Genomic DNA, 26,341 nt, shown 5'->3' on the forward strand with positions numbered 1-26,341 from the left:
TCAGAGGCATTGAGAGAGAGATTTATAAAATATATATTATAAAAATAAATATCTATATCCACAGCTATCTTTCTGGGGTAAACATGTGTGTGTGTGTGTGTGTGTGTGTGTGTGTGTGTTTACCCTGGAACTATAAGATTTTCTCCATCCAAAAATCTCTTGCTCAAATGAGGTGAACACCCCAAATAAAATCTGTTTGATTATCTACAAACTAAAGATGGAAGTTCAAACAATGATATGTGCAAATCCATAGCACTGTTTTGTATAATTAAAACACCTTTTTTGTCCTCAAAAGTCTAGTACATACTACCATATAAATGTATTTGAGAAATCAATGAATTAATGAGATAAAAACACCTTCTATACTAAGGCTGATTACAGGTAAATACATTACTAAATTGAAAATTCCTTAAGGGAGAATATTCTGACTCATTTATCTTTTTTTATCTTCCCAGGTAAAATGCTCATATAGATGAATAATAAATGTATATTAAATATACAAATGAATAAAGATTTTATTATATAATACAGCCTCTGAGATCCAAGTCATGGTAAAACAGTGTTGGTTAGAATGTCTTACAACAAAGTCCTCTTAGTGAGTACTTTAGTGATTATATCTCCCTTACTACAGCCAAAACATTTGCCCACAGCAAATTTAACCGTATAGAAAAACAATATTATGGTCACTTCCAATGAGCTTTCTGGATTTTTTCCCAGTAAACTTTTAAATTAACTCAATAAATATTTATTTCTAGGCAGTATTCTGAGGTGAGGGCTGGAAATACAAATTTACGGTTTTTTCCCTTTTTTAGTAGTATAATTATTGTTGTTAGTCGTGTCTGAGTCTTTGTGACCTCATCTGAGGTTTTCTTGGCAAAGATATTGAAGTGGTTTGCCATTTCCTTCTCCAGCTCTTTTTAGAGACGAGGAAGCTGAGGCAAACAGGGTTAAATGATTTATCCAGGGGCTGGATTAAAATTCATGAAGATGAATTCTTTCCAATGTGCCACCTAGCTACCCAATCCCTGTCCTCAATACACCTAAGTATGATACAAGATATGATGGGGCAAATGAGGAATGCAAGCAATTTGGTCTGGGAAAAAAAGGTAAGGAATGAGTACTTTCAGTTTGATGGAAGAAGCAGGGATCAGAGAATGTTTTGCAAAGAAGGAAGAACCTGAGCTGAACCTTGAAGGAAGACAAATCTTCTGAAAAGCAGAGTTTTGAGACAAGTATATTTGTATAGAGAGTGACTTTCAAATATAAGCAGAAGGGGTAAGCAGTCCATCACATTCCATGAAAAACTAGCTAAGCCCTATCTTCTTCCTTAGCTTTGTAGGCTCCTCGATGGGATGGGAGGGATTCTGTCTTATTTATTGTCATATCTCTTCCAGAATGTTCTCCAACCTGTGTAGTGAGCTGATAAGGAAATAGAGTTGTGGGGAGGAAGGTGGGGAAGATGTTATTACTATCTGAAAAAAGCATGGTTAAAAAGCCAGAGTGTCTTCCATGGATGAATTTACAGAATTGCTTTAAAAAGAAATTTCTAATTTTGAAGATGTGAATCATCCAAACTTCAGGAAACAGCTATCAACTAGATATTTCATTTCTCTTTCTAGTTGAAGAAAAAGAACCATAATTGCTAATAGATATAGAATAGGAAAGAGCTTAGAGCTTATATAGATCTAGGCAGGTAGCTGGTGCAGTAGACAGGGTGCTGGACCTGGGGTTAGGAAGGCCCTAGTTAAAATTTCTTCTTAAACACTTAATCCATCTCCTCCTGCAAAAGTCTTCTGGTTAGTTAGTTGCCACGTATCTTTCCTTTCTCTATGCACACCCCACCCCAAATAAACTCCAATGGTTCCCAAAAGATTAGAAGTTTCTTGTAAATCCTGTTTGAAGATGAATGAATAGAAAAGTGAAAAAAAAAAGTTATGTTATTTCAACATTTCATCTCATTGGCAAAAAAAGAATTAGCAGTCTGAATTTATGTCCTTCCATAGTTTGGATCCAATTTACCATACTCTCTTCCTTCCAGTCAAACTAGGAAGCTAACTATTTGACAATCCATCCCTTGTATCTATGTTCTTATGTAAGCAATCCTTGATGCCAGGAATAGTCTTTCTTCACCTCCAACTCTCAGAGTCCTTAGAATCAGAATACCGAGGATCAACTCAGCTGCTATCCCCCACCCAAAATCTTTAATGGAGGAGGTAACAAAATGATTCAGTGGATAGAGTGCTGGGCCTGGAGTCAGGAAGAGGTGAATTCATATCCAATTTTGTCATAGCAAAATTTGACTGGGATCGAGATGGTTGCTTAGTCTTAGTGGCAAGGTGTGTAGCAAAGGAAAGACAATTTAAAAAATCTATTTGGTTAGTTAGATGGTTCAGTGGATAGTTTCAAGTTGGAATCTGAATTCAAATCTGGCTTCAGACACTTGCTAGCTTGGATAAGTCTCTTTGCCCTATTTGCCTTAGTTTCCTCATCTTTAAAATGAGCTGCAGAAGAAAATGTCAAATTTCTCCAGGATCTTTATCAAAAAGAAAATCCAAATGGGGGTCACCAAGAGTATGACACAACTGAACAAAATTGATTTGTCTAGACTGATCACTGGAAGGAAAGTGGAGAGGTGGAATTTGACCTGGAGAATGTTCTAAATGTATTATATCAACTAACAACATAAAAACACATCCTTGTCTCAATCACTATTCATTTTTTTAATTTTTTTTTAGGTTTTTGAAAGGCAAACGGGGTTAAGTGGCTTGCCCAAGGCCACACAGCTAGGTAATTATTAAGTGTCTGAGACTGGATTTGAACCCAGGTACTCCTGACTCCATGGCTGGTGCTTTATCCACTGCGGCACCTAGCCGCCCCATAGATGTGTATTCATTTTTGATATTATGGAACTGTCATTATAATTAACAGTTTTTCCTAGAATTACTTTAGGATAAGTATAAAGAAGAAAGGAAATTCGAAATGTTCAGTTTTTGAATGGATTGACAGTTCAAGAACAAACAACCATATTCATCCCAGTTGTCTATTTCAAGAGCCTAATTGTGAGTATATTTCTCAGATTTGATTAATTCTGCAGCTGCTGGACAGTACCCTCCCCCTTTACAATTAATTCACAATTACAATTGTATTACCCTTATGTTTTAAATTAAAAAATAGATTTACAAGTAATTCATGAAAAAAGAATAGAAAAACTCATCCAAGAAGTCAGGGATCCTACCTAGTACTTACTGCTGAGCCAGATAAGCCATTTCTAAAAAAGGAGTAATATTTTCTTCCTTTTAGAAATGGCTGGAGAACTGACCTCATCAGACTTGGATACAACCTCTGACACGTACTCTGACTCTGGGTGATCATGGTCATGTAACATCTCACAGCCTCACAGGCTCTCTAAGAATAGGAGCTGCTAATCTGTCCTGGAGGGAGCAAACAGAGGGAGAGTTTTCACATAGGGAGTTCCCCAGATTGATGAAATCACAGGTCTGGGCCAAAGGGAAAAAAAAAGTCAATTTTCAAGCAGCCTTTTCCTGCTTGGCATCTAAACTGAGCTGCCTGTTTCATGGGTTTAGTCATCTGAACTTTTACTTCCTCTTACAAAAAGTAAAATCTAAATCAGGGCTCTTAACATTTTGGGGTCAAGGACCCCTTTGGCAGTCTGCTGCAGCCTTGGGACCCCTCCTCATAATGTTTCTAAATAAACACATGGGATTATAAAGGAAGTCAATTATATTGAAACTTAGTTTTCAAAAGATTTAAAAAAAACAGTTTCTGTTTCTCAGATTAAGAAATCCTGGTAGAGGTTAGCAGTGTCAAATCAAGAATATCTTTAAAACACTCATTACAGAATTTACCTCCCAGATAATGAATTTCATTGCCATTGGTTTATGGATTCTAATTTAAAGGATAGAGAAGAAAACAAGTATTTCTTAAGTGTCTACCAAGTACCTTAACCTGCCTTGCCGTCTACCAAATTTCTTACACTTTATACCTGCCCCTACCCTACCTTATACTCTTTGATCTGGTTACATCAGGCTCTTTGCTGTTCCCAGAATAAAACACTCCATTCTCTCATTCCAACTTTCAGCTCTGAGCATTTTCTCTGGCTCTCCCCCATGTCTGGAATATTCATCTACCTCCTGGCTTCCCTGGCTTCCTTCAAAGTCCCAGCTGAAATCTCACTTTCCACAGGAAGCCTTTCTCAAACCCTCTTAATTATAATGCCTTCCCTCTGTCGATTATTATCCTGTCAGTCCATAAGCATGTATTAAATCAACTAAGCATTTATTAATCACCTACTAGGTGCCAGACATTCTGCTAATTAGCAAGAATCCAAAAAAGAGGCAAAAGAGACAGTTCCTGGCCTTAAGGAGCTCACAATTCAATGGGGAGACAACAAGCACACAAATATGTTCAAGCAAAAAGAAAATAATAGAGGAAAAGCTCTAGAATTAAGAAGGGTTGGGAAAAGTTTCTTATAGGCAATGGAATTTAGTTGGGACTTAAAGGAAGACTGAGAAGCTAGGAAGGTGGAGATAAGGTAAAAAAGCATTCAGTCAGAAAGGACAACCAGAAGAAATGCCCAGAGCCAAGAGATGGGTATGTCTTGCTTCAGGAATGAAGAAAGGAGGCCAGTAAGGCCTCTAGAAGACTGGAAATGGAGGAAGCAAGTTATGAAGGGCTTTGAAAACCAAACACAGGATTTTACATTTGCTCCCAGAGGTAAATGGGGAGCCACTGGAGTTTACTGAGTTGGGTTGTGACATGATCTGACCTGCCCTTTAAGAAATCCACTTAGGGGCAGCTAGGTGGTGTAGTGGATAAAGCACTGGCCTTGGAGTCAGGAGTCCCTGAGTTCAAATCTGGTCTCAGACACTTAATAATTACCTAGCTGTGTGGCCTTGGGCAAGCCACTTAACTCTATTTGCCTTGCAAAAACTTAAAAAAAAATCCACTTAGTTGACTGAATGGAAGGTAGATTGAAGTGGGGAGAGAGCTGAGGCAGGTAGATCCACCAGCATGGAATTGCAGACACAAAGTAATGAGACCCTGCTCTAGAAAGTGATGGAATTGTAGAAGAAAAGAAAGGGATATATTTTTAAAATGTCACACAGGTGAGATCAATAGGTGTTGGCAACAGATTAGATATAGATATAGAGTGTAAGAGAGTGAGGAATTGAGGATGACACCTAGGAGAATGATGTGAAGCCAGAACAGTCTACCAACATTTTGTCAAGAAACTGAGTTGCTTCCATTTGAATTATTTTAGGAGAATTCTAAAGATCACCTGACAGGATAAACTGAACACTGAGGTCTTTCTTGCATTGAACCGCCATACTGAAGAGAGGGCAACTTCAGTGGGCTGGCCCATACTTGCTTAATAGACTGTCTTAAGAGAATTCTGTAGTAAGAAGACAAGTGATTACATGGTGATTGAAAGAAGTGATAGGGCAGCTAGGTGGCATAGTGGATAAAGCACTAGCCCTGAAGTCAGGAGTACATGGGTTCAAATCCGGTCTCAGACACTTAATAATTACCTAGCTGTGTGACCTTGGGCAAGCCACTTAACCCTGTTTGCCTTACAAAAACCTAAAAAAAAAGCAATACAAGAACACTCTCAAAGTCTCTCTGAAGAGCTTCCTAACTGAGTCTGTGATATGGCAGACACTGGCACAGGATCACCCAACTTGATGTGGCCTCATCAAAGATGCTGTGCTCTATAAGAAAAGCAGAATTGCTAAGAGAGAATTCATCCCAAATGTTCACATTAACTATTTGTGCCCAAGCTGTAGTAGAGCATTGAGATAACATTGGTCTGCCACAGTCAGACACACTATAGCTTGACTCTAACATAGCAATGTTATTTTGGTCCTTTTTGAGAATGAAGAACAACCTCTTCAACCAATAGAGAAGATAGGAGATTGGGAAGGTTATCTTACAGGGAAAGAGAATGAGCTCAATTTTAGACATGTTGAATTTAGGATGTTCTACTGAACATCCAATTTGAGATATGTGAAAGGCAGTTGGAGATTCAAGATTGGAGGTTAGCAAAGGGGTTAGGATAGAATAGATGTGCAAATTAGAGGTATTAAATTAAATCCATAGAAGCTGAGAACACCAAGAGAAGTAGTACAGAAGGAAGAGGCATGGGACAGAAAATCTTATAGGGCACCTATAGTTAGGGGGCATAATGTGGAGGAAGATCTGGTAAAGAAGACTGAGAAGGAGCAGTAGGATAGATAGGAAGAGAATCAAGACTGAAAGGTGTACTGAAAAATCTAGAAAGTACCAAAGAGAAGAGAATGATCAACAGTGTCAAAGGCTGCAGAGAGGTTGAGGTCTAAGAGAATGAGGACTGAGAAAAGGCCATTGGATTTGGCAACTAAGAGATCACTGTAACTTTGCAGACAGAAGTTTTGGTGGAATAATGAGGTCAGAAGACAGAGTGGGATTAAGAAGAAAGTGAAAGGAGAAAGCCAGCAAATCCAAGAAGCAGAGATGAGGAGGGAGAGAATTCCAAGTATAGAAAACAGATAACCAATGAAAATGCTCTGAACCTAGATATGGAATGTCTTGATGAATGGTAGGGAGGCTATTACCTGAATCAAAGAATACTTGGGTGAGTAGTGAAGGATGGGAATTCAACTTTTTTTTTATTTAAGGCAATGGGATTAAGTGACTTGCCCAAGATCACACAGCTAGGCAATTATTAAGTGTGAGGCTAGATTTGAACTCAGGTCCTCCTGTCTTCAGGGCTGATGCTCTATCTAATGCTCCACCTAAATGCCCCCAGGGAATTTAAATTTTAAGAAAATCAAAAAGATACTTAGCTGTGTGACTTTAGACAAGTCATTTAACCCCATGGCCTTGCAAAATCCAAAAGAAAAAGAAAATTGGAAAAATAGAGGACAGATAATGAAACTCAGAAAATTTTCTCAGAAAATAGAATTCTTGAAAGAAGATTAAAAAAATATACTATCACTGATCATAATTAATAGAAGTATGATGAGGTTCTTTGTCTTTGGATGAATATAGAAAGATTATTTTAAGGTGGATGATGACCAACTGCTGTTCAGTTGCACTTAGACCAGAGCTAAAAGAAATGAGCTTAAATTGCAGCAGGAGAGATTTGGGTCAGATGTGAGATTTCACTCATGTTCATCAGTGGCACAGATTACTATGGGAGGTTGTAAAATCTTCTTTATTGGAGATCATTAAGAGTTAGACAGAGAACCATCTGCCCTGGTTGATTTAGAGGCAATTTGCCTAGACACAATGGAAGGTAGAGAATGTATAATTTCTTGGTGTCTTTTCTAGCCCTGTGATCAGTTGAAAAATCTAGTTATCATTTTTTATAATTTTGTCCTTCATATAAAATAATGGCATTACTGACTCACCAGCAATAGATAGGGCATGGATTCTGTGTTGCTTTTCTGGTGGTGGTGATAGATTTGTATTAATCTATCCACACTCTCTCCCCTGGTTCTCCCGGTGACAAAGGCTTGCATTCATGAGACAGCTGGTTGGGATTAGGGTTAGGGCACAGCCTGTGGCCAAGGAAAAGAACAGAGCTCACAAACTGGTGTGTGTGGGGATAAGCCGTATGGGATTCAGAATGAAATGAAATAACTTGGAGGGCATTTTTAGAGAGGTGCCTTATGGGCCTTTAATGGCTTCAGACTCAGTTCTTTCTTTCCTTCTCTGCCAACATTGTCCTTTACGAAGTCTGCCAGAAGGAAAACTGCCTGCTCCTAAGCTGTAATTATTCTCTATTCACACATCCTAGGCTTCCAAAGGGCTGTGGTACAGAGAATATCATGCCATTCAGTGGAGTATATGTTGAGCATCCCCTGCACGTAAGCAGCAAAACTGGCCCCCAAAGCTCAGGTGACAAAGAATGTGGGAAACTGCAAAGTACTTTCAATGACCCCAAGTTTCTCTCCAAAAAGCCAAAAAATCCCTTTCTTTAATATCACTATCTATATTTATGAGATTATTATGATGAGTATTATGAAGTTATATGTTTTTAACTTATAAAATACTCTCAATCTCCAAAGAATTAAAATTGTAGGTTGCCTGAAAGAGAAATATCTTGTGGCCATATTTAAGATATAGCATATTGGCAATGACACATTGTGCAACTAAAGTAAGAGAAAATGTATCTTTAAGGAGATGTAGCTAGGTAGCAAAGTGGGTGGAATGTAGGTCCTGGAGTGAAAAAGATCTGAGTTCAAATCCAGTTTTAGATACTTACTAGCTGTTGGAAACAAGTCATCAGGCCTCAGTTTCCTTATCTATAAAATGGGGATAATAATGGCACCTACCTCCCAGAGTTGTTATGAGGATCAAATAAGATAATATTTATAAAGCACATTGTAAGCATTATATAAATGTTAACTAATATTATTATAGAAAAGATAATAAATCAGTCCTGCAAATGAAAGATTATAGATGTACTAGGGATATATTGGGGGATGATAACCTAATGATTTCATCAATAGCTAACTAATATTAATTCCTAAAGGAAGGTCGCCTATCATTTTTGGTGGGCCCTGTGGTGGATTTATTGGGGTATAGTGAATCACACCAATAAGAAGGAATGCATGGTTTCTGTTCTCCCATTTGGAGGGGGTGCCTTTATTAATGATACATTATTTGAAGTATTGAAATATTGAAAAATATTCATCTTTGAATGAAAAAGTTCATCTTTGAAAAACTATAGCCTATATGCAAATGCATGAAAAAGCATTGAATCAATCAATAGGTATTTAGTAAATGTCTACTATATATCCCTCACTCAGGACATAAATATGAAAGACAGTCCCTGCTTTTTAAAGAGCTAATAGTCTAATAGAGAAAGACAAACACAAAAGGGAGCTGAAAAACTGCCTGGTGTTTGGTCTAAATGGTTTCTGGATTAATCCATTGTTTTATCTTGTTAAAATGTAGAATAATTAGTTTTCAAATTCTAGTTAAATAGGAGGTATATGGAGGTGGGACCAGCTAGGTATCACAGTGGATAGAATGCTGGCTGTGGAGTCAGGAAGTTTCATCTTAATGAATTCAAATCTGACTTCAGATTCTAACTGTGTTATCCTAAGCAAATCACTTAACCTTGTTGGCCTCAGTTTCCTCATCTGTAAAATGAGCTGGAGAAGAAAATGACCAACCATTCTAGTATCTTTGCCAAGAAAACTTCAAATGGGATTATGAAGAGTTGGACACCACTGAAAAGCGACTGCACATCAACATATGGGGGGGGGGAGTAAGGATGATATAACAAGACTTTTATATCTGCTACTGTGTTAGACAGCAAGGTGGGTGACAGGTAGGAACCATACCTAGTTGTCTCTAGAGTCTCGTCTAGCTCTTGAAGGCTACACTTTATGAGTAGAGAGATGTTAAGAGATGTATAAATAATAGGCAAGAAAATTTATTAAAAAGTTCTTGCTATTCCATTTTGGAGCAAGTAGGTGACCCACTGCATAGAATATTGGGTCTGGAGTCAGGAAGACCTGAGTTCAAATGTAGCCTCAGATACTTTCTAGCAATGTGGCCTTAGTCAAATCACTTTATCTCTGTTAGCCTCAGTTTCCTTATCTATAAAATGGACATCATAATACCACCTACCTCCCAAAGTGGTTGTGAGGATCAAAGGAATAATAATTGTAAAGTAGCTGGCATATGAAAATGTTAGCTATCATTATTTCAAATCATGTAAAACAATAGTGTGAAATTGAAAAGAGGTGGGGAGAGAATGGGGATTAATCAGTATATAAGGATCCCTACAGACAGGCATATTGACTTACTTTTAAAATGTAATGTTTTCTACATTTTATTGTATTTTTTTATTTATTTTGTTAAATATTTCCCAATGACATTTCAATCTAGTTCAAGTTTCACTTGAGGGTGTCACCCCTGGAGTCTGATACCTTGGTTGTAAAACATTAATAAAATAGTGCTCATGCATTAATCAGACAAAATGAATGAAAAACAGATCAGGTGCTAAGATTGTATTATTGATGTGGTTTTTCTCTGGAGCACTGAAAGGAGTTGCCATTTTCTAATTTTGTGACTTTGGCAAGACTTGTAACTTTTCTGAGGTCACTTTTTTGATCAAATGAGCTAAAATATGATGTCCCAAAAGTCTTAGTTCACTTTTAAGTTATTAAGCTAAAGCTAAGACTTTTGGGAACACCCTATTTATGTGTAGCCTTTTATAAACCTTGAAGTCCTAAATAAATGTGAACTGTTGTCATTCTTCTATAAAGATAAGAACCTTTGCCCAAATTTCCTCCCCTCCCTTCCTCAACCTCCTCCTGAGTGTTGTCATTCAAATTAAATGAAATAATATAGGGATAGTGCTCTGTAACTCTAAAGAGTTATGCCAATGTAAGCTATTGTTATCCCTTGAAGAGCTGACCCTGCAAATATCTCTGTTATCATTTTCTTGGAGTGGTTCTAGTTCCCATCATTGTATAGCAGACACTTTCACAGTGTTAGAAACCACAACCAGGATTGAGGCAAACACAAATAAAAGTGAAGACAATTTATTTTAGAAAAGTGTTATAATATGGTATTTCTTCTATTTCTCTACTTTTAAATTTTCATTTCTTTTACCTCATTCTGCCCATGGAGAGGAGGGTTTGCTAGGTATCTTTCTGTTTTGCATTCATTTTGACCACTGAAATTGCATCCTCTGTCACAAAGGCCCATTTGTTGTTTTCTCCTCAGAGAGGGAAAAGCTTTATGTAGGAGCTGATCACACCAAGGCTCTACAGTGCCCTGGCCCAGAAACAGAAGCTTTGGTTCTACTGTTGGAGACACATTTCAAGAGCCAAGTAAGAAGAGGATCAGTTTCGACCTCAGATCACCCAGATGATTAATTATGGGCCAAAATTAATCTTCCATAAGGTTTAATCCTGCATAGTTTGCCTTAAATGAATAAGAGTTGGCTTTATTAAATGGGAATACAAGTAGGCCTTGTTCAAATCTCCCTAGGCTGCATTTAGGCCATCTGGGGATGGGGCATTCTGCTTAGCAAAGAAGCAGGTGTAGTGAGTGTTGGGTCACATGGTAGGGATTGGGCTTGCTTTGGCCAAGCAGCTAGGTGAAACCCCAGATGTGTGTGCTGGCAAAAGTACAAAGAGAGGAGGGTTCCCCTAAGCTTAGAGTCCCTGGGCTATGCAGCTGTTTATTTGGCACTTGCTTGGGGCCAACCTGTAGAATTGAAGATTTAACATGAAAATCCCTTTGGAAAAATACAGCTCCTTCCAGGCAGAACAAAAAAGAAGTATATTTTGCTACTAATTCTTTGGTAGACTTGTCCTCTGGCATTTTGCAACTGTTCCTCTACATACACATACATATACATATGCACATACAAACACACTTTGTTTGGGGCAATGAAAATTTGCCTTAAAAAGAGAAAAAGATGTTCAGAAAGAGTAAACAATCTTCTTGGAGGCTTAACATTTTTTTGCACTCATATATGTATAAAAATCCATTTTCTTTTCATTCAGGGATAGAGCCTGAAGAATATATATAAAGTAAGTCAGGAATTCCCTAAGTTAGAGGGTGATACAATGGAAGAAAAGACAGACCTCAGGCTCAAAAGCAAAAATAAATAAAGAGTCGTTCTGGGTTGCAGGAATTCATTTAAACAAGTCCATCTTAACAACCCCTTCTTAATTTGCTTCTGTCCCACTGTTGAGGCCATCCACTTTCCTGTGGTTTTCACAGAATAGAGTAACCTCTTTTTGTTGTTGTTTTTGTTGGAGGTGATATTAGGAATGTTTCATTTTTGAAATGAGTTTCTGTGTTTGAAAGCAAAAGGAAGCTAATCATCAGGAATCTGGTACAGGGCCTTAGAGCCCCTTTGGGGGCTATTCTGCTTCTTTTTATCAGCCTGCCTCTCTCAAATTTTTCAAAAGCTCTTGTACTAGTTTCAAATAAACTCATTCACATTAAGGTTTAAATGACTGAGATGACTCAGTATTTATTTACCTCTGTTGAGGGTTATTTTGCATTTTCACAGGGGAAGAATAATTAGGCCAAAGGAAAAAATCTATTTCAGGAATTGTATCCATCAGCATTTGTTGGGAAAGGATGGTTCCTAATAAAATTCAAACTTTGTAAGACTTGATCTCAGATTAATATCTTCTCAAGTCCAGTTTTCTTCTTTCCTTTCTTTCTTTCTTTCTTTCTTTGTGCAACTCTACCTCACTTAAATCCAATTCACACACAAGTCAAGACATCACCCCATGATGTCATTGGTCCTCTTGAAAAACGAAGGACAAACAATAACAGCCTCTTTCTTAACAGTATTTTATGGGGAGAGAGTGATGCAGATCATAGTATCATCAGAGTATCACAGAATTAAAGATGAAAGGGACCTCAGCAGCCCTTTAGTTCATACACACATTTCTACCCCACTCCTTCCACCATTTTACAAATGAAGAACCAAGTCCCAGAGTAATAATATGATTGGCCAAAGTATCACAGATCTTTTCACTGTTGCTCTACCTTGCTTGAGATTTCTAGTAAGAAAAATCTCTTCCGTAGCTTTCCCAACCTAACAAATCCTTAAATACATTTGTTGTTCTAGGAAAATGATATTACAAAATCATCATAAAATGTATAATTTGACATTAATCCATTTAACTACTAAGTCCTTAGCATGCAAGACTGTTCAGTGTGCATCTTTCTTTACTTCACAAGGGGAGGAAAAGAGGATTACTACTCATATTTGGAGCATTGGGAAAGGAGTTTTCCCACCAGTTGTCAAAAAGGACTTTCCTTTATTGCAATGTAGGGAAAGGTAGTTTTCTAATAAAGGCTGGGGATAGCTTCTGGGTTAGGGAAGAGGTTTTTGTTTTGATTAAGCTTTTTTCCCCACCAAAAGATATAGAGAAATAATAAACATGGGGAACAGAGCGATGAGCTGGGGCAAAGGGTCCTGTCAGAGACCAGAGACTTGCATAGACTGGAAGCAACTTTGAAAAGAACAAATTACAGACCATGATGCGGATGTAGATGACCAGGGAAAGTGTGGGAGAGGAGGGAGCTTGGAAACAAGTATTTATTAAGGGCTTTAGCCCAGTGAGCTCTAGAAAATCAAGACCTATATTAAATTCAGTAGGTCCTTGTCTGGAAATGAGGTAGGAGGCAAATGAGACAATATAGGTATAAATCACCATCAAAAATCCCTCTTTCCAAATTCAAATCTCTACTGATCCACAGAACAGGAAGAAGTAATTTCTGAGCTACACATGAACACATTCTAAGTGAGACAATAATTTTAAAAGGGTATATAGCATTAAGTCAAGGACAGCTAGGTGGTATAGTAAATAGATTCCTGAACCTAGAATCCAGAAATCTTCTTCCTGAGTTCAAATCTGACCCAGTTGGGTTATCCTAGGCAAATCACTTAACCCTGTTTGCCTCAGTTTCTTCATCTGTAAAATTACCTGGAAAAGGAAACAGGAAACCTATCTACCAAGAAAACCCCAAATGGGGTTATGGAGAATTGAACATGACTGAAAAATGACCTAACATCATAAAGCCATAAGTCATTTTAGGCTTTAGAGATAGGAAGCTTCAACACACTAGTAGAGAGAGTTTTCATGGACATCTTCAAAATCTGTTTTAGTATTAACAAAATGAAGAAGGAAAAAAATCCCTTCTATTTTATTTCACAATACACTATCTACTTTATTCAGCAAGTGAATACAAAATAACTTGGATTGTTTTTCTTTCTTAAATGTCCTAGAGCTTTGTAAAAGGAAGTCATAATGAATCAAATTTGTTAAATTTTCTCTCTTAAAAAAAAGGAAAGGAAAGGGGAAAAAGCAGGTATTACGGTACTTAGCTTAGCTGACTTGTTTTAATAATGCTTGTCTGACACAGAAATCCAGAGCTCAACATCTGTTTCTAATAAAAATCTATAATCAGCAATGCCCATTGCTTTTCAAAACTTATTTTCTTCATCCTCCAACTATGCACAGACCTGGCCAAAGCCTGTTTCTGTTGTCACTAAGACATATTGGCATTGCATTTATTTTAGTTTTTGTTTTTAAAGCAGCAATGATTCCAAGTGGAATCAATGTCAATGTCTTGGGCAATACAAATGGCTCTTCCTTAATTTCTTTTAATTGTATTCATTTTTAATTTCATATATATTTTATATATATGTATGTATATATATAATATATATATGTAAAATTTCATTTTCCAAAGCATAAATCCCCAAACTGGACTAGGTGTGTAATTTTTTAGAACAATGACATAGAATCCCTTGGGATACACTTTTGTTTCTCTTCACAGACTAAGAAATATTTGAAAATAAAAACAGTTTGCATTGAAGAACACTTTACCTTGCCACAGAGAAAACTCATTAATAAAGAGACTAGTGTTTGTGCTGAGCCCTAGGTCAAACAGGCTGAAATTATTTCAGCCCCGGGCAAACTACTTCATAAACGAAAGCCCTTAACATAATGTTCCCTCTAGCCTATAGTCCAGACCAGAAGTGTAGAAAGAATTTGTTGGAAGCATTTTATAGATTTTCCTTGCTATAATTTCTTTTAAAAATAGTGTAAATAAAAGTAATTTATATAAATGTGTTTATATTTGTTTGTATGGGGGTACTTGGTCTGGGAGAGGTATTATTGTCCCTTTTAAGTGTGATTCTATAAATCTTGTATATTTTTTCGATCTTTCAGACTAGTCAATCGCAAGTTTTTGTAGTTACAAACCACTTTGAAACTAAGCAACAGGTTGTGAGCTGGGCACTGAAAACTCTTGTTTGTCCTCTCCCTCTGAGTGACTTATCACTTTAGATAAGATATGAATGGCAAGCACAGGAGGAAAATGGTGGCACTAGGTTAAAGGAAAAACAGAAAATGAGGATTGTAAGATGATAAACAACAGAAATACAGTGGTGGCAAACAGTCTTAAGACGTTGTAAGTCATTCCATGCCATTCAGAAAATATTGTTCAAGCTCCTTTGTGTGTCAGACATTGTACTCGGGATGGGGGTCAAAGGCAAACAATCCTTGCCTTCAAATTGCTTACATTCTACTAAAATGTATTCATTAATGCAGGCCAGTTAGGTGGTACAGTGGATAGAGCAGTGACCTTGAAGTGAGAAGTATGGGAGTTCGAATCCAGCCTGAGACTTGACTCATACACTGGGCAAGTCACTTAACTCTGCCTCACATCCAGGGCCATCTCCAGTTGTCATGATTCATATCTGACCACTGGACCCAGATGTTTCTGTTGGAGGAGAAAGTGCAGCTGGTAACTTAGCACAGCATCCCCCTCATTCAAATCCAATTCATGTGCTTGTCATGTCATGATGTTGTGGTCTGCTTCAAAAATGAAAGACAATGCATATTTGTTACAAAGGGTTTTCTTGTTATGTTTTTAACTGTGGGGGTGAGATGGAAATAAAATAAATATTGAAAAAATATTCTAAGTTTAAAAATAAAGTGAAAAACACTTTTTAAAGAACTATAGTCATCAGAAATATTCTTCAATACTTCAACAAGGCTACTTCAACATTTGCTTTCAGAGTAGAATTTCACCTCTGTGGGTATTCTTTCCACTTAATGTCTTTTTGTTTCTTAATAGACAATTTTGTGAGTTACTGTTATTCAAAGAAATCCATTATCTGGTGCCCAACCCTCTTTTGATAAACATCTCTGAATTATGGAGGCTGGTCCTCCAACAGCAAACACACAGTCTATCACTTAGCTCTTACTCAAAGCTTTTCCAGTTTGGTAGGACCTTGTTAGGGCTTGCACTCTACTGACACAGAACTCTAGCACTCAAGGGCACCACCCTCAGTGAGGCATGGAGTAGTATTTAATTCAGAATGGAAGCCGCTCATTGTTCTTCAGAATTTGAATATCTGTAACACAGCAAATAGTCATTTTCAGTCTTGAAGTACTTAGTTTTTTTTTTCCTGCTTGCATCTATCAGGTAGTATCTGCAATGGGATAGTAACTACAAACCAGTCATTCAATAACTGAAAATTAGCATTATTACCTCTTGAAGGAAAGTATTCTTAAAATTTTAAATGTTCTCATTTTGTTGAGAAGGCACATTGGTCATTATTTTAATATGTTTATTGATGCCATGTATCTCTATATCATAATTGCTTCAACTCTGACAAACCAACAACCACTATCCCCAAACTGAATCCTCCCTTTTAACAAGCAAAATTACCTATTACAGTTAACTGCATCTAACAATGTCTATACAACATTTGGGTTTTTAAGTCCACCACCTCACTGCTATAAGTCAGATTTTTTTTGTCTGTTCTTTGAGTTTTTCCTTGATTTTCCAGTTACTCAGGCCCTCATAAACAACCCTCTGTCTCCTATATTCATGCCTTCATACAAGCTATCCCTCATGCCTGAAATACACTTCTCACTCACCTCTTTATCTTAGAATTATTAATTTTTCGAAAAACTCAGCTTAAACATCCCTTTTTTTTCAAGAGGCTTTTCATGATTGCCTCCATTAGCATCTTCCCAACCACAATTGACTGGTATTTCTGTATATGTATATGTGCTATCTCCCCAAATTGTATAAATTCCTTGAGGACTTTCATGGGGACTTTCCCTTCTGTCTTTTTATTCCCAGTACCAAGCATAACATCTGACATATAATGGTTTTTATTGATTGATCTTTTAATTTATATTCTTGTACATTCTGTACACCATTCTCTTTGTTCTTTTTATTTAACTATGTAACAATCCTTTTCAATTTTTATACTCACCTTATTAATGTATCATCAGAAAAAACAGGCTCGCAATGTATGAATGCACAAATGAATGAATAAAGAATTTATTAATTGCTTACTGTATCTTAAGTACTAAGTACTAAGTCCTGAGAATAGAAATAGGAAAGTAAAACAGTCCCAGCTCACAAGGAGTTCACATTCTATTCAGGAAATCAATACAAATGAAAGGTTTCAGCTGCAGGTAAGGAGGAAGAGTCCCATGGTCCTTGGGATGCAGGGGCAAAATGTAACAATGCTTTATCTTTAATGTCATTTCTACTAATACCATTTTAGTCTATAATACTGAACCATTTGATATTACCAGGAACGTTGGTGGCCATAATCTTCATGTTACTCTTAATGCTTCATTTGACCTCACCTCACAGAGATTGTAATCTGTTTCCAAGTCTTCTTATTTCTTCCTTCAAAGTATATCTGGGGCAGCTAAATGGATAGAGCACTGGTTCTAGAGTCAGGAGGACCTGAGTTCAAATTCAAATTCAGATACTTCTTAATTACCTAGCTGTGTGACCTTGGGCAAGTCACTTAACCCCACCGCCTTGCAAAAATAACAACAAAAAAAGCAGCTCTCATTCACATCCACTTCTCTCCATTCACACAGCTGCCACATTAGTTACCCATGTGATTTTCCCCAAGCACAGCTCTGGTATTGTTATCACTCACCCCCTACTTAGTAAACTCTACTATCTCCCTATTACTTTCAAGATTGAATGTAAAAATCTTCCATTTGTCATTTAAAGTCTTTTGGCCTACCCTTATAGTCTTCTTATACTTTATTCTTATACTTTACTTCTTATACTTTATTCCCCTTCAGTATGATCCAATGGCAACAGCTCTCCTTGATATTCTTTGAATATAACATTTCATTTTTGGACTTTTTGCCTTTACGTTCCATGTCTGGAATGTTCTCCTTCCTCACCTCTGCCACTTAGTTTTCCCGGCTTCCTTCAAGATTTAACTCAAATCTCATCTTAATTTGGCCTTTTCAGACCCCACCCTTCTCACCCTACCAGCTGCTAGTGTCTTTCATCTTAGATTACCTTCTATTTACACTCCAATATCTTTGCCAAGAAAATACCAAATGGGGTCATCCCAAGATTTAGATATGACTGAAAAACAACTGACTATGATATTCTATATATCTGCAAGTTTAGTTGTTTGCGTATTGTCTCCTCATTAGAATGTGAACTCTGTGAGGGCAGGGACTACCATTTTGTCTTCCTGAGCCCTTAGCAAAGGCCTAGAACATTTTGTTGTTGTTTTTGAGATGCTTCAATCATGTTTAACTCTTTGTGATCCCTTTTGGGGTTTTCTTGGTAAAGAAACTGGGATAGTTTGCCTTTCCTTCTCCAATTCACTTTACAGAAGAGGAAACTGAAGGAAACAGGGTGGTTATACAACTAGTAAGTGTCTAATTCAGATTTGAACTCTAGACTTCCAGATTCCAGATCCAATGTTCTATCCACTGTACTACCTCATACTGCCCTCTGGCATACAGTAAACTTTCAATAAATGTTAAATGACATGGGGGCATCTAGGTGGTGCAGTGGATAGAGCACCAGCCCTGGAGTTAGGAAGACCTGAGCCTCCAACACTTGCCTAGCTTTGTGACCTTGGGCAAGTCACTTAACTTCTTTGCCTTGCAAAAAAGAAAGAAAGAGAAAGGAAGGAAGGAAGGAAGGAAGGAAGGAAGGAAGGAAGGAAGGAAGGAAGGAAGGAAGGAAGGAAGGAAGGAAGGAAGGGACCAGGCTCCATAATTCAGAGATGTTTATCTACAGAGGGTTCGACACCAGATAATGGTTCTTTGAATAACCATAATTCACAAAATTGTCTATTAAGAAACAAAATGTAGGTGGCATAGTGGATAAAGCACCAGCCCTGGAGTCAGCAGTACCTGGGTTCAAATCTGGTCTCAGGCACAATAATTACCTAGCTGTGTGGCCTTGGGCAAGCCACTTAACCCCATTTGCCTTGCAAAAACCTAAAAAAAAATGGCATTAAGTAGAAAGACTACCCACAGGTGAAATTCTGTATCTCTGAAAGCAAATGTTGAAGTAGCTCTGTTGAGGGACTGATGAATATTTCTGATGACTACAATTCTTTAAAAAGTTCTTTTTGGGGTGGCTAGGTGGTGCAGTGGATAGAGCACAGGCCTTGGAGTCAGGAGTACCTGAGTTCAAATCCGACCTCAGACACTTAATAATTACCTAGCTGTGTGGCCTTGGGCAAGCTACTTAACCCCATCTGACTTGCAAAATCTTTTTAAAAAAGTTTTTTTCATTTTATTTTTCAACCAAACATATTCATTTTCTTTCCATCTCACCTCTCACAGTTAAAAGCAAAACAAAAACCTTTGTAATAAATATGTATTAATGTAGTTGCTTCTTCATTTTTGAAACAGACCACAACATCAGACACTTAATAAAAGATTGTTGAATTGAAATGAAAGATCCTTGTTTGGAGTGAGAAGATCTGCATTTTAGTATTTATTAGCTTGGCTAATGTGTGACAATGGGCAAGTCATCATTTATCTAAGCCTCCATTTCCAGCAAGATGAAGATACTAATACCTCTATGCCACAATTCGAGAGAGAAATCCTTTGTAATTCTAAAAGCCCCATATAAATGTGAGTTGTTATTGAAGCATTAGGAAGGACCACCTTCAGTATTTCCAGTTCCTTATACTGAGGTGGCAACTTCTCTGTAAAGTTGTGAAGGGACCTCAATTTTGCTTTTATTCCTATAAGGTTAGGGATAGACTATCAGGACTTAAGTGGATTCCCCACAGCTTTGCTGGAAAGGGAGAGTTGACGTTTGAATGTGGGTTTCCTGTAGCATGGCCACACACCTTGGACAAGTTCTGGGATTTCCAGTTCCACTGTAGAAGAAAAACAAGGAAAGAGTCCATGGGGATATTCACAGACTGCCCTATTTTTTTCCCCTCCATGCATGACTGGCTTTGATCCAACAAACTACAAGGGGCCCTCTGTGAGGATCTCTGGACTTTTGCCCAAGGTCTTTTAATGCCACAAAATAAGAGCGTATCACAGTATGGAATAATTTAATTTTTCATTCCTTCTTGCTAGAAAAATAAGCCCAGCAATTTGGGAAATTTGTATGACATGGTACAAAGACAAAAGAAAAATGTGCTGTTGATATTTAATTCATTTTCCCCACAAAATAGTATGAAACTTGTACTTGTAGAAAGAGGATTTGAAGGTTTTTTCTATTAGAAATGATTTAATTTTACAGGTTGAAGTTCATGTCCATGATTTTCCAAGTTCAGAGCTGAAAAAGGGAGAAAGAACATCAAGAAAGATGAAAAGCATATGCACCTTCAAAATGAAGACAAAGCTGCTAATAATACACCAGAAATGGATGGGTAATGATTGATCATTTTAGGGTAAAATTCTAGACTAGAATTGACTAGAAATGTATAGTCCTGAGCAGAATATGTGAAATAACATATCTTTCCTAGAAGGAGCTAACACCATTAACAAAAGCTATTTGTGAAAAATCCCTGAGGTAGGAGGATGGGTAGGATGTTCTGATGTAGGAGGAGCTGATATCATAAAGTTCATGTGGATCTGTCATAAGGATGCAGAGCAGGTCAGGTAGCAGAGATTGCATAACTGAGATTTTATTTTCAAACAAAACAAAGTCCATGTCAAATGGACTAGCCATATGATTCCTCTAACCCCTTTTGAAGAATAAACTGTTAAGTTCTCTAAAGAAATTGTGTACTTTACTGAATTATCGTTTTCCCTGTGATTTCTCCAATATTACCCAGAGAAATATGTCTGAAATATTGTTCAGGGGAAAAAAACAGTCTTCTTCCCATTAGTCTGTAGAATAATAATAAAATCAATTTTCTTAAAATGTGTTTTTGTTTATTGATATAATTTCAAATCTATAAGGACCTACACTCATTGGTTTAGAACTAGAAGGGCCCTTGCAGTTCATCTAACCATGCCTCTGTTTCATATTTTACAGAGGAAACAATCCCAAAGAGATTATATGCCTTACCCAAGATCACTCAAATAGTATGTAGAATTTGAATCCAGGTCCACTGACTCCAAATCCAACTTTAGCAAAGGTTATTCAATCATAAAGGCTAAGATATCATAAACAAAGAAAGCAAAGAAGTCCAAAAATATGAGAGAGCTACAAATAGATTTATTTCCTTAATAAGTTTATTCATTTAATCAATAGTAGAGGATTAAGTATAAACAGGCAGATTTCTTTAAACCCATTTCCACAATTGTTCTGCAGGCTGTTTTAACCTTGTTACTCTGACGGGCAGTAAATGAAATTCACAGATATGGAACAACTGAGCTAACGTCTATCCATGTGTGTAGAATTATTAGGTGCTTAATTTTATGTATTCAGAGGTCTGGAGGCATGAGAAACTACATAGATGTAGAACACATTCTCAGATTTCACAAGACCATGTTCAACTGCTTTGTTCAATAACCTCTGAGGAAGCAATCAGGCAAACTACAGGTTAAGGAACGAAGACAAGATCGCAGAATTCCTAGGAACCTCACTGCACACTGGCTATTCAAAGACCAGAAGATCCCCTCTTTTGTAGTTTCCCTGCTTCCATGGTTAGGAATCAGAAATTTGGTTTAAGAGAGAATTTGTGAGTAATTGGCTTGTTTCCAGAAAGGTTTTCATTCTAGTTTAGTATAAGGGGAAAATGGTTAAAACTCAGCTGGCAAGAGGTATTTTATAATAAACAGGACCAAAGTAGGCTTTCCCCAGGAGAAAAGAATGCCCTTCCACCCCAATAAAATTCCCTCCAAATTATTGTTATACTGTTGTGGAGTCATTTTGAATGTTTTTTTTTTTTAAGCCCTCAAGGAAACTCTTCTTTTACCCAAATGTTCTCTGATTTTAGTCGTTTTCCTGGTCTAGCCAGGTTGTCTTACTAGACCACCAACACTCTTCAGAAGCATTGCTCCTTCAACTGGATTTTATGTAGACTAGTAAGTTTTTACTAGTCTAGAAGTGTTGCAATATAACCTAACAGTTTTGCTGGGGATTTGTAAGCAAGACTGTGAAATTTGACAAATTATCCTTTAATTCTTTCTTTGTATAAATTCACATGATTTGACACTCATAAAATTTTGATTTTACTTTTGTTCCAAACTCCCAGAGGATGAAATCCATGGCTTGAAAGGAAGAAACTATTTCTCGAATAGTATCAGTGATTTGTTACTTTCTTAATTATTAAAAGAGTCTAAGCAACATTTTGTTTAAAAAATGTAAATATATGTACATAAAATTTATAGTTATTCTTAAATGATATGTGCCTAGTAGGTGCATGTTGATGTAATTCACTTTTTACAGGCTTGAAAAGTGGAGTTTCTAAACTTTCAGTCCATATGATCCATTGCTTTCAGTAAACCTTTTCAAAATACCTATTCTGTATGGAAGGAAATAAATTCTGGAGTTTACATGCATTTAAGAAATATAATAAAATAAATTAGTTTTTATTAAAGAAAATTTTATTTGCTTTATAATACTATTTTTAGCATTAAAAGTTGTTCACCCTCCAATCCACTTTTTTTTCACTAATACTAGTTTAGGAATATTTTAGGAATATTTCATTCAATAATATAGCTATTAACTAAATAACTAAAATCTTAAAGCTTTATAAATGCCAGCTATTGTTATTATTACTGCTTTACCACAATGCTATAAGTTATTTCATCTGTAATAAAGTCTTTTTGAAGATGGATGATAATGACAAAAATGGGCAGACAGCTCCATAGATTTGTCAAGTTTTTGAGACTGATTTTCAAGTTAAACCCATTTTTGTTATTTTGAATTTGTACAATATAAAAACGTTTTCAAATAGATCAGAACCTACCCAAGAACCCCAAGATATCTGCCCATATTTTGATTTGAGGTGGGGAAAAAGATAAAGAATGAAACAAAAGAAATAATGCCAAGAACTAAGAGGAAGATAACCCAGGGCTAGGAGAGATTCAGAGAGAAAGGCCTAGGATAATGATTCTAAATTCACTATGACACTGAGATAATGGCTGATCCCAAACAAGTGAAATATATGACCCTCTATCATACATAGAAACATGTTAGATAATACTTTATTGGTCAGGGTATGTGATAATAAAGAGCAGCTAGTGGATAGAACACCTAACCTGGAGCTCAGAAAGACCCAGGTTCAAATTCAACCTCAGACAAGTAACAGCTGTGTGACCTTGAGCAAGTCATTTAACTTCTCACTTCCTCACCTGTGAAAGGGGATGATAATAATAGTGTTATAAGGATCAAATGAGACAAGATTTGTGAAGCTCTTAGCACAGTCCTGGTAATGTATAAATGCTCATTATTATTTTATTTTATTATAGAAAGATGAGGCAGCTCCACAGCAATAAAGGTATAAATGGCTTGCTTTATGAATTTATACATGATACAAACTTAAAAGAGATAATTAATTTGTTGGTTGACAGAAATGAGAGCCAAAAAGTTCTTGACAGGCTGGAACAACACTAATAATTTGGAATTAAATGGGGATAACTATAAAGAACTAAGCCTAGGTTCAAAAAAATCAGCTGTGCATGAATAGGATAAAGGAGATAGAGCTCTTTGGTAAACTTCACAGTCAGAATAAGTCAATGTTATGCCATGGCAGCCAACTGTATTAATGGAAGATTAGTTTCCTAGAAGAAGGAGGTCATTATCCTACTGTATTCTACCCTGGTCAGATCACACCTGGTGTACGGAGTTAAGTTCTGAATTCTACATTTTAAAGAAAAGCTGTGGCAAATCCAGAAGAGGGTGACCAAGTGTGTGAGGGAATTTGAAACTTTACCATACAAGGAAATTTAAATGCTTATCCTAATTAAGAAAAGATGTAGGGGAAGGAGGGTAGAAGAGAAAGAAGGAATATCATTTCTATATTCATAAAATTGTGCAATTCCCTCATCTGTCATTCCACTTCTCCTTTTGCATTGCAACTCCATATGCTGTTTTATGATCACACTATGACCTCCAGTCTCTTTGACCCTCAGTTCTCTCCCAGGTCATCACCTTTTGAACAAGCAAGGCTCTTCTGTCTTTCCCCCTCTTGGTCCCTTGCTCAACCAATGATCTCTATACTGTCCTCTTCTCTTGAGTCCCTGGTCCCCTTATCCTGTTTCTGCTTTTGCCCTGCCAAGCCTCAGTTTTGCATCATTGCCACAATCTGCTGCTTTTGTTCCTACTCTATGCTGCTGAGCAAAGATGAAGGAAATCACCCAACTGTCCTGCCTAGATCTGCTGTAATTTAACTAATATAAATTCAACTGGCTACTTATTATATAAAGCAATTCAGTTATACTTCCCTAATTAAGTCACTCTTCTACTCTCCAAAGAGACTCTTTCAAACCTTTTCATTGCTCCTCCAACTTCAATGACTCCCCTTCCCCCTGCTTTTTTAACTGAAAGTCTTGCCTTAGATTATACTGAAAAAATTGAAACCATTCACTGAATTATCTCTTCCCCCCCCATTTCATATCACCCAGATGCCTCCTCATACTACCTCCTCCTTCACCCTGTCTCATGTAATGAGGTAGACTTTCCCAACAAGGCCAGCTCCCTTAGATGTATCAGAGATCCATTCTATCTTGTCTTCTCCAGTAGATTGACCCCTCTATCAATCCTTCTCTCACACTTGCCATGTTTTGCTTTCTCCTCTGTCTATTCCATGCCCATGTCTCTCTTGCCCTAAAAAGACCATCACTTAATCCATTCATCCCAATTATTCCAACTCTCCTGCTTTTTGAGGTCATTTATAATAAATGCCTCCACTTCTTTTCCTCTCACTCTCTTCTTAACTCTATTGTCTGACTTCCACCCTCATCATTCAACTAAAACTTCTCTCCAGAGTTAAGCCAAATCTAATGACCTCTTCTTCATCTCTATAAACTTTTGACATTGTCAATCTTTCTCTTATCCTTGATATTTTCTTGTCTTTAGGTTTTCATGACATTACTTTTTCATAGTTTTCCTCCTACCTATCTTATCACTTCTCAGTCTCCTTTGCTAGATCTCCATCCAAGTCATTTGCATGTCCCACAGGGCTTTGTTCTGATCTCTCCTCTCTTTTCCACTTGGTGTTTTCATCATTCCCAATGGACTCCATTATCTTCTCTATGTTGTTGTTCAGTTTATGTTGTATCTGACTCTGTGATGCCATTAAAAGTTTTCTTAGCAAAGATACTGGAAAAAGACTTGCTATTTTCTTCTCTAGTTTATTTTCACAGATGTGGAAATTGAGACAAACAGAATTAAGTAACTTGTCCAGGGTCAAGTAACTATCAAGTGTTTCAGACCCAGTTTGAACCCAGGACGATGAGTCTTCCTGACTCCAGGTCCAGTACTCTATTAACTGCACCACCCAACTATTCCATCCTTCTCTAGGCTGATGATTCTGAAATATACTTACCCAACCCTAACATTCCTCTTTACCTCCATTCTCATATCTCCAAATGCCTCCTGGATACCTTTAACTTAAAGTCTTATAGATACTCAACATGTTTAAAATTGAACTCCCAAACTCCCCTCCCCTCCCTATCTATCCTATTATTATTTTATTTTATTTAAGGTTTTTGCAAGGCTTAAGTGGGGTTAAGTGGCTTGCCCAAGGCCGCACAGCTAGGTAATTATTAAGTGTCTGAGGCTGGATTGGAACTCAGGTACTCCTGACTCCAGGCCAGGTGCTCTATCCACTGCGCCACCTAGCCGCCCCCACTTAGAACATTCTTAAGAGAGACCTTGATCACTATGTGAGTTCTTGCCCTGTGTGAGTTTATTAAATAGACATTTTGGCAAGCATATGTTTGGCATTCGAACAACATAGCCAGCTTAACAGAGTTACCCTCTCTGTAGCAGAGAGCTAAGTAGTAGGCAGTTAATAAATCTTATTGACTACTATTAGAATACAGAGACTGAGGAAGAGAAAGCATTGCTATGTGCTTGTTATTGTTCTAACATGAGTTCATATTAAAAAAAAAACCCATAAGGTAGTTCCTGCCCCCAAGGAGCTTATGTCCTAATAGGGGAGGACTACATATTTAAATAGATAATGGAAAGAGCAGGGCTTAGTGTGGAGGCTACAGTAAGTGGCATCTTGATGCAGCTCCCAGTTGAATAAGGCAAATGGTCATAGGGCAAACAAGAGTGAGAGTCCAAGTGTCCATGTGGAATGGAGAAAATTAAAGATGTGTCATGTCAAAGAGGTTGATTAGACTTGTTTTGCAGGAAAATACAGGAAGAACTAGGACCAATAAGCAGAAGTTACAATAATTTTGGTTAAATACCAAGATATTTTGATTCACTTTAGCAAGAAGAAAAGATTTGTAGCTGAGCAGCAGCCTGGAGTCCTAAATTCAAATCTGGCCTCAGATACTTACTAACTGTGTGACCCCAGGTAAGTCATTTAGCCCTCAGTTCCTCATCTGTAAAATGAGCTAGAGAAGCGACAGGCAAACCACTTCAGTATCTTTACTGAGAA

The 26,341-nt window shown here is 37.2% G+C and overlaps 1 long non-coding RNA gene across 3 annotated transcripts in view; it reads left to right on the forward strand.

Moving 5' to 3' along the window:
- The window catches only part of LOC141502232 (uncharacterized), a 54,905-nt gene that overhangs the window by 12,882 nt on the left and 15,682 nt on the right, over positions 1-26,341 (forward strand). For all 3 annotated transcript variants that reach the window (XR_012472468.1, XR_012472467.1, XR_012472466.1), the window contains exon 3: positions 20,071-20,200. This is a non-coding gene — a long non-coding RNA (uncharacterized LOC141502232). The remainder of the gene's footprint in view (positions 1-20,070; positions 20,201-26,341) is intronic.

This window comes from Macrotis lagotis, chromosome X (genome assembly GCF_037893015.1).
Source record: "Macrotis lagotis isolate mMagLag1 chromosome X, bilby.v1.9.chrom.fasta, whole genome shotgun sequence".
NCBI classification, from domain to species: Eukaryota; Metazoa; Chordata; class Mammalia; order Peramelemorphia; family Peramelidae; genus Macrotis; species Macrotis lagotis.